Source organism: Amblyraja radiata, chromosome 8 (assembly GCF_010909765.2).
Source record: "Amblyraja radiata isolate CabotCenter1 chromosome 8, sAmbRad1.1.pri, whole genome shotgun sequence".
NCBI classification, from domain to species: Eukaryota; Metazoa; Chordata; class Chondrichthyes; order Rajiformes; family Rajidae; genus Amblyraja; species Amblyraja radiata.
Window position 1 is genome coordinate 30307983 of NC_045963.1, and position 12038 is coordinate 30320020.

At 43.6% G+C, this 12038-nt stretch overlaps 1 protein-coding gene across 1 annotated transcript in view; it reads right to left on the reverse strand.

The window, feature by feature from the left end:
• The window catches only part of LOC116976011 (calpain-2 catalytic subunit-like), a 68104-nt gene that overhangs the window by 42571 nt on the left and 13495 nt on the right, over nt 1-12038 (reverse strand). The gene's annotated exons all lie outside the window — the stretch shown is intronic.

A 12038-nucleotide genomic window follows, 5' to 3' on the forward strand; every position in this document is an offset into this window, starting at 1 on the left:
TTGAATGTACTCAATCTTTGTTTCTCAAAATGAGAACAGAAGGATCAATATCTGTCAGAGATTACATTTTCCCCCCAGTCTTTCTCTTCCACCCATATCTCTCCCTCTAGCTTCTCATTTCAGTCCTCCTCTCTCCTTATCTGACTTCCTTTTCATCTCTAGCCATTGTTATTTACTCCTCCATTCCGCCAATCAATTCCCCCCCCCCCCCCCCCCTCTCCCCTCTCTGACCTGTACCCACCTAACTCATGCCAGGCTTTGTCCCACCCCCAGCTCTCTCCCCTCTACTACAATCGGGCTGAAGAAAGGACTAGACCCAAAACATCACCTGTCCGTTCCATCCATGGGTGCTACCTGACCCGCTGAATTACTCCAGCACTTTGTGTTTTGCTCATGATTCCATCTTATGTTTGCAGTTTCTCATCTCTCCTTGGTGTCAAATTTGGGCCACATTTGCTAAGCACAGCAGATATCCAACCATGGAGGGTATTAGTGGAGTGAGTGAATGGGTGAAAGAGAACGTTGTACAGAAGAGATAAAGGAGGGGATGAAGTAGAAGTATAGTTGAACAAAGATATAGATTTGGGGAGGTGGCTGATCAATAGATTTCGGGTCAGAACTGCTGAGAGTCAGACTGAAGGAACTAAAATCACAATCGCTAATGGAGGAAACTCTGATGGGGGATGGATGGAGCGCAAAAAATGGCTCCTTTTATAAATGAATCCAGTGTCTCATCCAGCAAGCCTGGCGTCGTCTAATACAAGCAAACAGCTCAAATTAAACTGCTGTTCAAAGAAATAGGACTGAACGGACTCCCTATCCCATGCTGAAAAACATACCAGAATGAAACAGAGTGAAAGATTGTTCATTGATACAAAAAATTTGATGTCTCCAGTTATTTTGAAAGTTTATATTGAGCTAACCTACTGTAAAATAGATCGAGACATAATTATGTATTCGAGGCATGTGAGCCATATAGATTAATTAAAGGCTAAACTTTCAAATGGTTTAGTAGAGCGATACAGCTTGGAAACAAGTCCTTTGGCCCACAGAGTCCATGCCGACCATCTATCAACTATCCCACTATCTCATTCACTCCCTACACATTAGGGGCAATTTTACAGAGGCTGATTAACCTACAAACCTGCACGTCTTTGTGATGTGAGCAGAGAACGGAGCAGCAGGAGAACATGCAAACTCCACACAGACAGCACCCCTGGTCAGGATCAAACCCTGGTCTCTGGCACGGAGGCAGCAGCCCTACCAGCTGCAACATTGTGCCACCCAGTGGTCTGTATTTAATTTATTTGAAAACAAATAATGTCAACATCATTATAATATGGAAAACTACAAAAAAAGTGACAAAAAAGAAAATCTAATTCTAATAACGCTCACTGGCTAGGCCAGTGGGTTTAAAGATCTGGTTGTGAGGAAATATGAAACTGCAGATGCCAGTTTACAAAAAAAGACATAGTGCTGGAGTAACTCAGTAGGTCAGGCAGCATCTTTGGCGATGCATCAAGATGTCGTCTATCCATGTTCTCCATCTTATTTCACACCTTTAGTCTTCATCTTTGGCCTTTGTCCAACCATCTGTCAGTAAGAAAATCCATGCACATATCACTTGTCCCCCACCTCCCTTCCAGCGTTCTCATACCCCTCCCATACTACTATTTGCCCAAGGAAGGGGATCCAACCCGAAATATCGCCTCCCCGTGTTCTCCATAGATGCTGCCTGACCTGTTGAGTTGCTATAGCACTTTATGAATTACATTCAGGTTTGCAAATTATACATCAAGTCAGGGATGGTTTGGGCGTGATACAATGAGTTTAATGTTAAATCTACTATCTCTTCAAACTTCAGGGGAGAAATATCCAGCAGAGTTTCTGCAACATCCCAAGGGCACTGTCCTTTTAAGGAAAAAACAGAAGCCATCACTGTAGGAATAAACCTTCAAAAAGACCTGCATTTAACATATTTGAAAGGTGAAATATCATTTGAAAGGAATCTTTAGATATCTACAAATACGAGACAATGTGACGCAAGATTGTCACTCTATGGGCCCAGATATATTAGACAAATGCATGAACAGAAAGGCGGATACAAGTTAATATCCTATTTCTACAATACCCTTTTAAATGTACATATCCCATCGTCAAAATAATTAGGCGAGCATGGGAAGATGAATTGGGTTTAACAATTTCAAAGGATAGTTGGGAGGAAAGTCTTTTATATATACATTACTTAATGTCAGGCACTCCCTAATACAATTCAAAGTCCAAATTGAACATGATCGTCCCAAATGTCTCTCCTATTTGTGATAAATGTCTCCTCCAAGAAGCGACTATAACCCATTCTTTTGGTTCTTGCACAAAATTGCAAAACTTCTGGAGGGGAATTTTTGATATCTTTTCCAAAATACTTAAAACTAAATTGGATGCCGATATAAAACTGATCACACGAGGTATGTCAGAGGCCTGTTCTAAGCTAACGATATTTCAAAGACATTTCCTTAACTATGGCCTAATAACGGTGAAAAAATGAATACTCAAATTTTGGAAACATACAAGAGTCCCTACAGTGAAGATTTGGATCACAGATATGTCCAAGACACTACATTTGGAAAGCATTGGGCTTGTCTTGGCGGAAAAACCAGATCAATTTCTTAAGACATGGACACCCTTTACTGAATTCTTACAACAATAGTATGGTGCAACACAAATTTAAATTTAAATCCGATGCTGGGTTGGGTGAGGTGGGGGGAGGGGGGGAAATGAGGGGCAAGGTATATCTCCACTTTAAAAAAAAAAAAATTCCTATATCTTTCTGCTACACTGCTTTGGTAGTTTAGGGACTTTCTTTTGTTCTTCTTCAATCTACCTTTTACCTTCTACTTCTTTTCTTTCTTGTTTTCTCTTTCTTTTCTTTTTTCATTTTCATAATTTAATTTCATAAGGTTAAAAATGAAGCTGTACAATAATTGTATAATTTTAGATGCCGAATGTTTTATCTTTGTACAATTGCTTCTAATAAAAATTAAAAAAATTAAAAAAATAAAAAAAACATTTGAAACAACTACAAAGTCAATGTAAGCTTTTCTATAGACTTGCATACTTGCTACCCTTTCTTGATGGAACTTCCTTCATTCTGCCACTAATCAGCTTGTGCAATTCAACAATCTAATTGGCAATTTCCATCAGGCAAAACGACTGTGGGAGTATTTGCTTATTATCTAAATGGTGTCAAGTTGGGATAAGGGGAAATACAATGGGATCTGGGTGTCCTTGTTCATCAGTCAATGAAATTAAGCATGCAGGTATAGCAGGCAGTGAAGAAAGCGAATGGCATGTTGGCCTTCATAACAAAAGGAGTTGAGTAAAGGAGCAGAGAGGTCCTTCTGCAGTTGTACAGGGCCCTAGTGAGACCAAACCTGGAGTATTGTGTGCAGTTTTGGTCTCCAAATTTGAGGAAGGACATTCTTGCTATTCAGGGAGTGCTGCGTAGGTTCACAAGGTTAATTCCTAGGATGGCGGGGAGGGAATGGAACGGCTGAGCTTATCTACCTTATATTACTAAAAGTTTGTTCTTGACCGGTTTTGGCCATCTGTTGATGCGATTTCCGAGAGAACGCCACCACCTACGGCCGTCATTTTTGGCCACCTTGCTCAGAGCCCCCCCCCCCACCGTATGTGTGCCGAGGATTTTTCCCGTCGATGAAAAATGACAGAGATATTAATGTTTTTACAAAATTCCCCATTCTCTCTGCTGCCCCTGCTGGCGGCAGGGGGGAGGAACTATAAAACCAGGAGTCTCTTCAAGATGGAAGAAGGCAGAGGGTCACGTTTCTCTGAGCTGTGAATAACACTGAACACATGTCTACTCAAATGTAAGTGTCCTTAGTGGTTCTAAAACGCTTGCAGAATGTGTCTATTGGCTCTAAAATGTTTGCAAAAAGTGTCTATTGGTTCTAAACTGTTTGCAAAAAGTGTCTCTTTTGGTTCTACAATGCTTGCAGAATGTGTCTTTTTTTGTTCTAAAACGTTTTTTAGGTTCTCCCCCCTCTCCTCTCCCCCCCTCCCCTTCCCTCTCCTCCCCCCCCTTCCCCTCCCCCACCATTCCTCCCCTAAACCCCCCTCCCCTCCACACATGCCTACCCCCTTCCCTCCACCCTCCCTGCTCCCCACCTCTCCCCCTCCCCTCTCAGCACACCCTCTCTCCCCCCCTCCCCCTCTCTCCTCACCCCTCCCCCCTCCTATCTCTCCCCTCTATCCCCTCCCCCACCCTCCCCTAAACCCCCTCCCCTCCACACCCCCTACCCTCTTCCCTCCACCCTCCCCCCTACATCCCCCTCCCTGCTCCCCACCTCTCCCCCTCAGCACCCCCTCACTCTCACCTTCTCTCCTCCCCCACCTCACCCACCCTCCATCTTCTCCTCCTCTCCACCCCCCCTCTCCCTCTTGCTCCTCTCTCTGTGCCTCTGTCTCTCTCTCTGTCTCTGCCCCTTCTCTCTCTGCCCTCACTCTCTACCCCCCCCCCCCCCCCCCCCCCCCCCCCTCTCTAGGTGTGACTGCAAGTTAGGGGCTATGCGTCAGTAGATAGGGTGTTTATGGGGTAAAAGGAGCAAATTAATAATATTAATATAATATCAAGGGGGGTAATTAGCGTGCGGGGGGGGGGGATAGTTAGTGTGTGTGACGCTGCATGCCGCCTCCCCGACAACCGCACGTTGGGGGAACAGACCCAACGGGTCTGCACTTGGTTTAGTATACTCTGAAATTTAGAAGGAGGAGAGTGGATCTTATTGAAACATATAGAAGTATTAAGGGTTTGGACACACTAGAGGCAGAAAACATGTTCCCGATGTTGGGGGAGTCCAGAACCAGGGGCCACAGTTTAAGACTAAGGGGTAAGCCATTTAGAACGGAGATGAGGAAACACTTTTTCACAGAGTTGCGAGTCTGTGGAATTCTCTGCCTCAGAGGGCTAGAGGCCAGTTCTCTGGATACTTTCAAGAGAAGCTAGATAGAACTTTTAAAGATAGTGCAGTCAGGGGATATGAGGAGAAGAAAGTAGTTTTAATATACATGTATTAACCTGATTTTTTTAACCGCTATTTTTCTCCTGTGATTCACAAGACCCAATCATGTTGATGAATTAAATCTATTTGTGGGATCATAGGTAATCCATCCTGGCCTGATTTCAGCCAATATTTTGACCGTTTCATTACGAAAAGCAGTTCTACTTTCTAATCAGTCTGAAGAAATATCCCAATGCAAACTATAGCCTGTACATTTCCCTCCACAGATGAAGCTTGACCTGCTGAGTTCCTCCAGCACTTTGTTTTGCTTGAGATTCCAGCAACTGCAGTTCCTTGTGTCTACACTTTTTAAATGATCATTCCCTTCCATTCTCTACCTATTTGTATTTATTCGCACTTTGGTTAAGGGGGTTTTCCACATACCCACTCTGCAAATAATCTTATTCAATCAATAAGTAGAAACTCTGCAAGGATTGGTCTCCAGCAGAGTTTAAGCCAGAGAGGTTTAAATGTTAGAGGTATTAAATGTGAACTAGACTACAAGAAACATTAAGATTTTGCTTGACTCACACCTGTCCCTTTAAACTCCATGTCCTGTTTAGTATCAAGAATATGCAAACTTCCATCACAATCATATCTCCTGTTCCATGTTCCTCCACAATTACAGGAGCCCTTGAAACAATCCACATGGTAACCACATTTTCCACCTTCCTCCAAACAAAAAACTGGAACTAATTATAACTGACTCATTTGGATTCACAGATGAACAACAAGCCAATTTGGCAATCAAAATTTCCCAACTATTGTTCACCCGCTTTGGGCATTTAGCTTACATTGTTATATTGTGAAGCATTTCAATTTTTTTAAAATAACATTAAAGGTGAACGTGCAAGAAATACTGGATCAGGGAAGGAAGTATATAAGGGAGTAGTCTCTTTGAAAATGCATGCATAATGATTAACACGATTGAAGTCTTTGAAGGAGTAAAAGGGAAGTTTGATGAGAGCATCAAATTGAATCTGAACAATTTTTAGCAAGGCTTTTGACAAGGTCCTGCATGGAAGACTGGTCAAGAGTAAGTATAGGGCAATGAAGGGAGTGTAGAGAATGTGTCCAAAATTGGTTCAATGCCAGGATAGTAACAGTTGATAGATGCTTTTGTGATGAAAACCATTCCCAGTGGTGTCTTCTCAAAATCTGAAACACCATTTTATTTCCATTTTTTCAGACGCTGACTTGTAGAAACAAAGAATGAACTTCAAAGAACTTCTTCAAAGTAAGTCTGAAGAAGGGTCCTGATCCAAAACATGTCCGTGTTCTCCAGAGATGAAGAAGGGTCTCGACCCAAAATGTCACCCATTCCTTCTCTCCAGAGTTGCTGCCTGTCCCGCTGTTACTCCAGCACTTTGTGTCCTGATTGACCTGTTGAGTTTCCAGTTTGTTTTCTGATTTCCAATAGCTGCAAATTATCTTTAATTTTAATTTTCAGTTCAAATCTTTCTCCATTCTCTACTTCATCTCATCTGCAGAGATGGTTCTCTCACTCAAGCTTTTTAAATACACTGGAATTCCCGTGATCCCAATGTTCCAGGATTACTAACCATTCCTCTGTCCAATATTTAAGGCATGCATTGACTCAGTGATGATTGTTATCCAAGCAGCGGGAGAAGTTACACCACTGGATAATCTGAATCATAGAGAAAATAACCCCACACCCAAGTTTCCAACCATCTCCCTTAATCCACTCATTTCGCAAATCCAATGGGCACACCTCAATTACAGGTCGTCTGTTTAGACATGTTCATAAAATTAACATAAAATTATTTTTGCATTTTGTATATTGGTAAATTAATCAGAAACTACACTTGCATTCATGATGCTTATTCTGGTCGGGCAGAATTTACTTTTAGTTTAAAGATATAGCACGGAAACAGGCCCTTCAGTCCACATAAGTCCATGCCGACCAGCGATCACCGCCGTATACTAACGCCACCCTACACACCAAGGACAATTTACAATTGTTACTGAAGCCAATTAACCTACAAACTTGTACGACTTGAGTACCGGAGGAAACCGGAGCACCCAAAGAAAACCCACACGGTCACAGGGAGAACGGACAAACTCCAAACAGACAGCACTGGCAGGAGCAAACCAGTGCCTGTGGCACTGTAAGGCAGCAACGCTACCACCACGCCACTGTTCTGCCCATGTTATGAAACAAATGTTATTCCTAGTTTAACAAGATTAAGCAAGATTAAGTACAGGAAAAACCCATCACTGGTCGAAACAGTGGGTGAGTTTTTAGACTCTTCTACATTGTCACAAGCAATGCTAGGGCAGTGGTTAGATTTAAAAATCAGACAAATATGTATTTATTAGCCTAAAAATATCAAGGGCCAAGGTGAAAAGATGGATGCATGAATGTACATCACTGTTCCACCATTATCATTAAATGAAAGAACAGGCTGCAATCTTGCTTCCACCTATTGAGTAATTAAACCGACTTCATACAACAAAGTAGAGATTACGCTAAGATAAGGATAATTCATGAGACTTAACCTTTGGAGCTTCAACGCGATTTGTAATTGAACCATCATAAGTTGACTGCTCTCTCTGGCCATTTTCTTAATGTAATGCAATATTTAAGGTGGCACAGCTAGTAGACTTGCTGTTTCACAGCACCATAAATCCAGGTTTGATGGTGACCTCGGGTAATGTGGTGTGGAGTTTGCACCTTCTCTCTGCGCGTTGTGGGATTCTTCCTGTGACCGCATGGAGTTCCCCTCGGAGCACTCCCACATCCCAAGCACCTGCGGGTTTGTAAGTAATTGGCCTTTGTAAATTGGCCCTCGTGTGTAGGGAGAGGACATGAAAGCGGGATAACATTGAATCAATATGAATGGGTGATCGATGGTCGGCGTGGTCCAGGTGAGCCGAAGGGCCGGTTTCCATGCAGTGTCTTTCAATTAATTACATATCCTCATATGCCAAGTCATTTGGTATTTTTAAGGCAGAGATTGATAGATACTCGATTAGTATGGGTGTCAAGGGTTATGGGGAGAAGGCAGGAGAATGGGGTTGAGAGGGAAAAATAAATCAGCCATATTGAATGGCAGAGTAGACTCGGTGGGCCAAATCTGCTTCTATGACTTATGAACTTTAGCTAAATTTAGAGATATAGTGCGGAAACAGGCCCTTTGGCCCAACGAGTCCATTCCGACCAGCGATCCCCGCACCCTACACTCACCAAGGACAATTTACAATTATACCAAGCCAATTGGAGGGTTATGGTCTGAGCGCAAGTATATGGGACTAGGGGAGATTATGTGTTCGGCACGGACTAGAAGGGTCGAGATGGCCTGTTTCCGTGCTGTAATTGTTATATGGTTATATGGTTAATTAACCTACAAACCTATATGTCTTCGGAGTATGGGGGGGGGGGGGGGGGGGGGGGGGAAACCGGAGATTCCGGAGAAAACCCACGCTGGTCACAGGGAGAATGTACAAACTCAGTACAGACAACACCCTTCATCAGGATCAAACCCGGGTCTCTGATGTTATAAGGCATCAACTCTACCATTACGCCACCGTGCCGCCTTCTCATATGAAAAACATATGATAAAAGGGATTATTTCCTGCAGTATTTAGAATAGCCTGGTTCTGTATTTTGAGATTTTTTAGCTTTGAAGATTAAATTAAACTTGCCTCATCCCTTTAAGGACAACAGTCCAGTTTACTACTTGGAGCCTCGCCTATCCTCTGGATCATTTCATGACTAACCGAGGATATATGTAGGAGGTAGCTACCTACAGAAACACCCTGAATGAAAATGTGCTTAAATAAGATCTTAATTGCATAGAACAGGCAGAGGGAGCTTATTGAACATATATCAGTCTGTGGAATTCTCTACCTCAGAGGGCAGTGGAGGCCGGTTCTCTGGATACTTTCAAGAGAAAGCTAGATAGGGCTCTTAAAGATAGCGGTCAGGGGATATGGGGAGAGGGCAGGAACGGGGTACTGATTGGGGATGATCAGCCATGATCACATTGAATGGCGGTGCTGGCTCGAAGGGCCGAATGGCCTACTCCTGCACCTATTGTCTATTAACAGTTAGATAAGGGGCGGCACAGTGCACAGCAGTAGAATTGCTATCTCATGGTGTCAGAGACCCGGGTTGTTTTGTGTAAATGGTCCCTAGTGTGAAGGATAGAACTAATGTAGGGGTGATTGTTGGTCTGCGCAGACACAGTGGGCCGAAGGGCCTGTTTGCACGCTATAATGCTAAATTAAAATATCAGTCACAGCAGTTGAAAACTTAATTTGATACTATGTCAGGGTTAGAGGCGCAAGATCTTCAATAATGAGGATCATAGTGCACCAATGCAAGTTTCCCTCCATAAAGCCACACAGAAACTGATGTTGTTGGTTTCAGCAAGGCATTTCCGTGTAGACATGTTGCCAATTTCTCCTTGGGCTCAGGTGAGGTATTTGCAGCCGGCTCTTGCATCAATGCAAGCAGCACTCTTCCGGCTACAGGAAATATTGCTACTGAGTGAATACTGCAAGGGTTGTCTGGTAAAGTACAGTAATCATAAGTCAGGTCCACAGAAAGGGTGGCACAGTGGTGCAGCGGTAGAGTTGCTGCCTTACAGGTTCGATCACGACTATGGGTGCTGTCCGTATGGAGTTTGTACGTTCTCCCTGTCACTACATGGGTTTTCTCCAGGTGCTTCGGTTTCCTCCCACATTCGAAAGATGTGCAGGTTTTCTACGGGTGCTCTGGTTTTCTCCCTCATACCAAAGATATAGAGGTTTCACCAGGTGCTCTGGTTTCCTACCACATTCCAAAGAAGTGTAGGTTGATTGGCTTCTGCAAATTGCCCCTAGTGTGTAGGATGCAAAATTGGCCCGACATGGAACCAGTGTGAATGAGTGGTCGTTGTTCAGCGCACACTCAGTGGGCTTAAGGGATCAGTTCCATGCTGTATCTCTAAAACCAAAAGGAAGCCTTCAGGGTTAGTGGGGCAAATGCCAACGTAGTTCGAAGTCTGGAGTCCGGGTCTCAACTCATGTTCCCACACACACTCCCACCTTCCATCCAGGCTCCTGAGCCAACATTACCTGCCCCAGGCATGCAAAGAGTTTCACTGATGCTCACATGTGCTGTCAGCAACGCCCAGAAAAGTACATAGCACCTTCTGTTGAAACATTAAGGATGGGCAGTAATGACACTTTAACGACCGGCTTTCCCATGCATTCTATTAGAGCCCAATTAGAGCCATAAAGTGTGGAAACAGGCCCTTCAGCCCAAGTTTCCCACACCGACCAACATGTCCCATCTATACTAGTCCCACCTGCCTGCGTTTGACCCATATCCCTCGAAACCTGTCCTAGCCATGTACCTGTCCAAAAGTTTCTTAAAGGTTGCTCTACTACCTCAACTACCTCCTCTGGCAGCTCGTTCCATACACCCAACATCCTCTTTGGGGAAAAAGCTCCACCTCGAGTTCCAATTAAATCTTTGCACCTCATCTTAAACCTATGCCCTCTGGTTCTCGATTCCCCTACTCTGGGCAAGCGATTCTTTGCATCTACCCGATCTATTCCTCTCATAATTTTGAACACCTCTATAAGATCACCGCTCATCCTCCTGCGCTACAAGGAATAGGGACCTGGCCTGCTTAGCCTCTCCCAGAGCTCAGGCCTCCGTGTCCTGGCAGCATCCTCGCAAACCGTCTCTGTACTCTTCCCAGCTTGACAACATCTTTCTTGTTGCAGCGAATTCCACCACAGCTAGAATGCAAGCCAACTATAAAAAGTGACATAAATCCTTACTAACTTTGGACCACACCATTTCATTTTAAAGGATCTTATAAATAAAGCAAAACGCTGGAGCAGCTTGGAGGGTCAGGCAACATCTGTGGATGGAAACTGGGAAGAGGACATTCTGGGTCAGGACCCTTCTTCAAACCAATAGAGTCGAGGGAAGATAGCTGGTAGAGAGAGGCGAGGGGAAGGGGCGAGTCTAGAGCGAGCAAATGATAGGTAGATCCATGCGAGAGGAGGTTGTTTGACAGATAGTCAGGTGGAGAAGAGAAAGGTGGAGATAGTCTCAAATATTGGAGGCAATATGAAGAGATGAAAATGAGGTGTAATCTTGTGTAAAGGAAGATGGGGGTGAAATGTGGAAACAGAGGGAGGGACAGTGGGTAGAATGGAACTGGGAGGGGGAGTTGGAGTGGAAAATAAAAAATAAAAATGGGAGACTTGAAATGGGGAGGGTTGGGAGATGAGTGGGCAGAGGAGGTAGGATTGGAGGGGGGGGGGGGGAATTCAAATATTCATGCTATTCAGTTGTAGACTACCCAATGGCATGGACATATAATTCTCCAACTGAATGAAAAATGTTATGAGGACAAATAGTCTGAAACAATAATTGCAGAAATCATCTTTGCTAAGTGGAAAGAATTCATCCCGTGCTAGGAGGAATAGTTTACAAGCAGTTGTTTACAATCAAGCAGTGAACAAATGCAATTCAACACTAATAAGAGATGTATCCCAAATATTTCCACCCACCATCTCTCAAACACAGGAAGTTATAACAAGATAGAATATTTACCATAAGTGTCAGAGACAAAGCTTCCATTAATATTTATAAAATGATTTGAGTCTATTTACAAAGACTTCGAATGGAGACAAGGAGAAATTTCTTTAACCAGTGGGTGGTGAATATGTGAATTTTTTGCTGTGGAGGCCAATACACTGGGTAGATTTAAAGCAGAGTTTGATAGGATCTTGATTAGTAAGAGTGTCACATGTTACTGGGAGAGGGCAGGAGAATGGGGTTGAGAGGGAAAAATAGGCCAGCCATGTTCCAACAGCAGAGCAGTCAATGGGCCAAATTGCCTAACTTTGCTCCAAAGGTCTTATGGACTCTACATAGTTGGAGTCCATTCCTTGCAGGTTCCAAAAATCGGGGACTACAGAGCCAAGGAACTA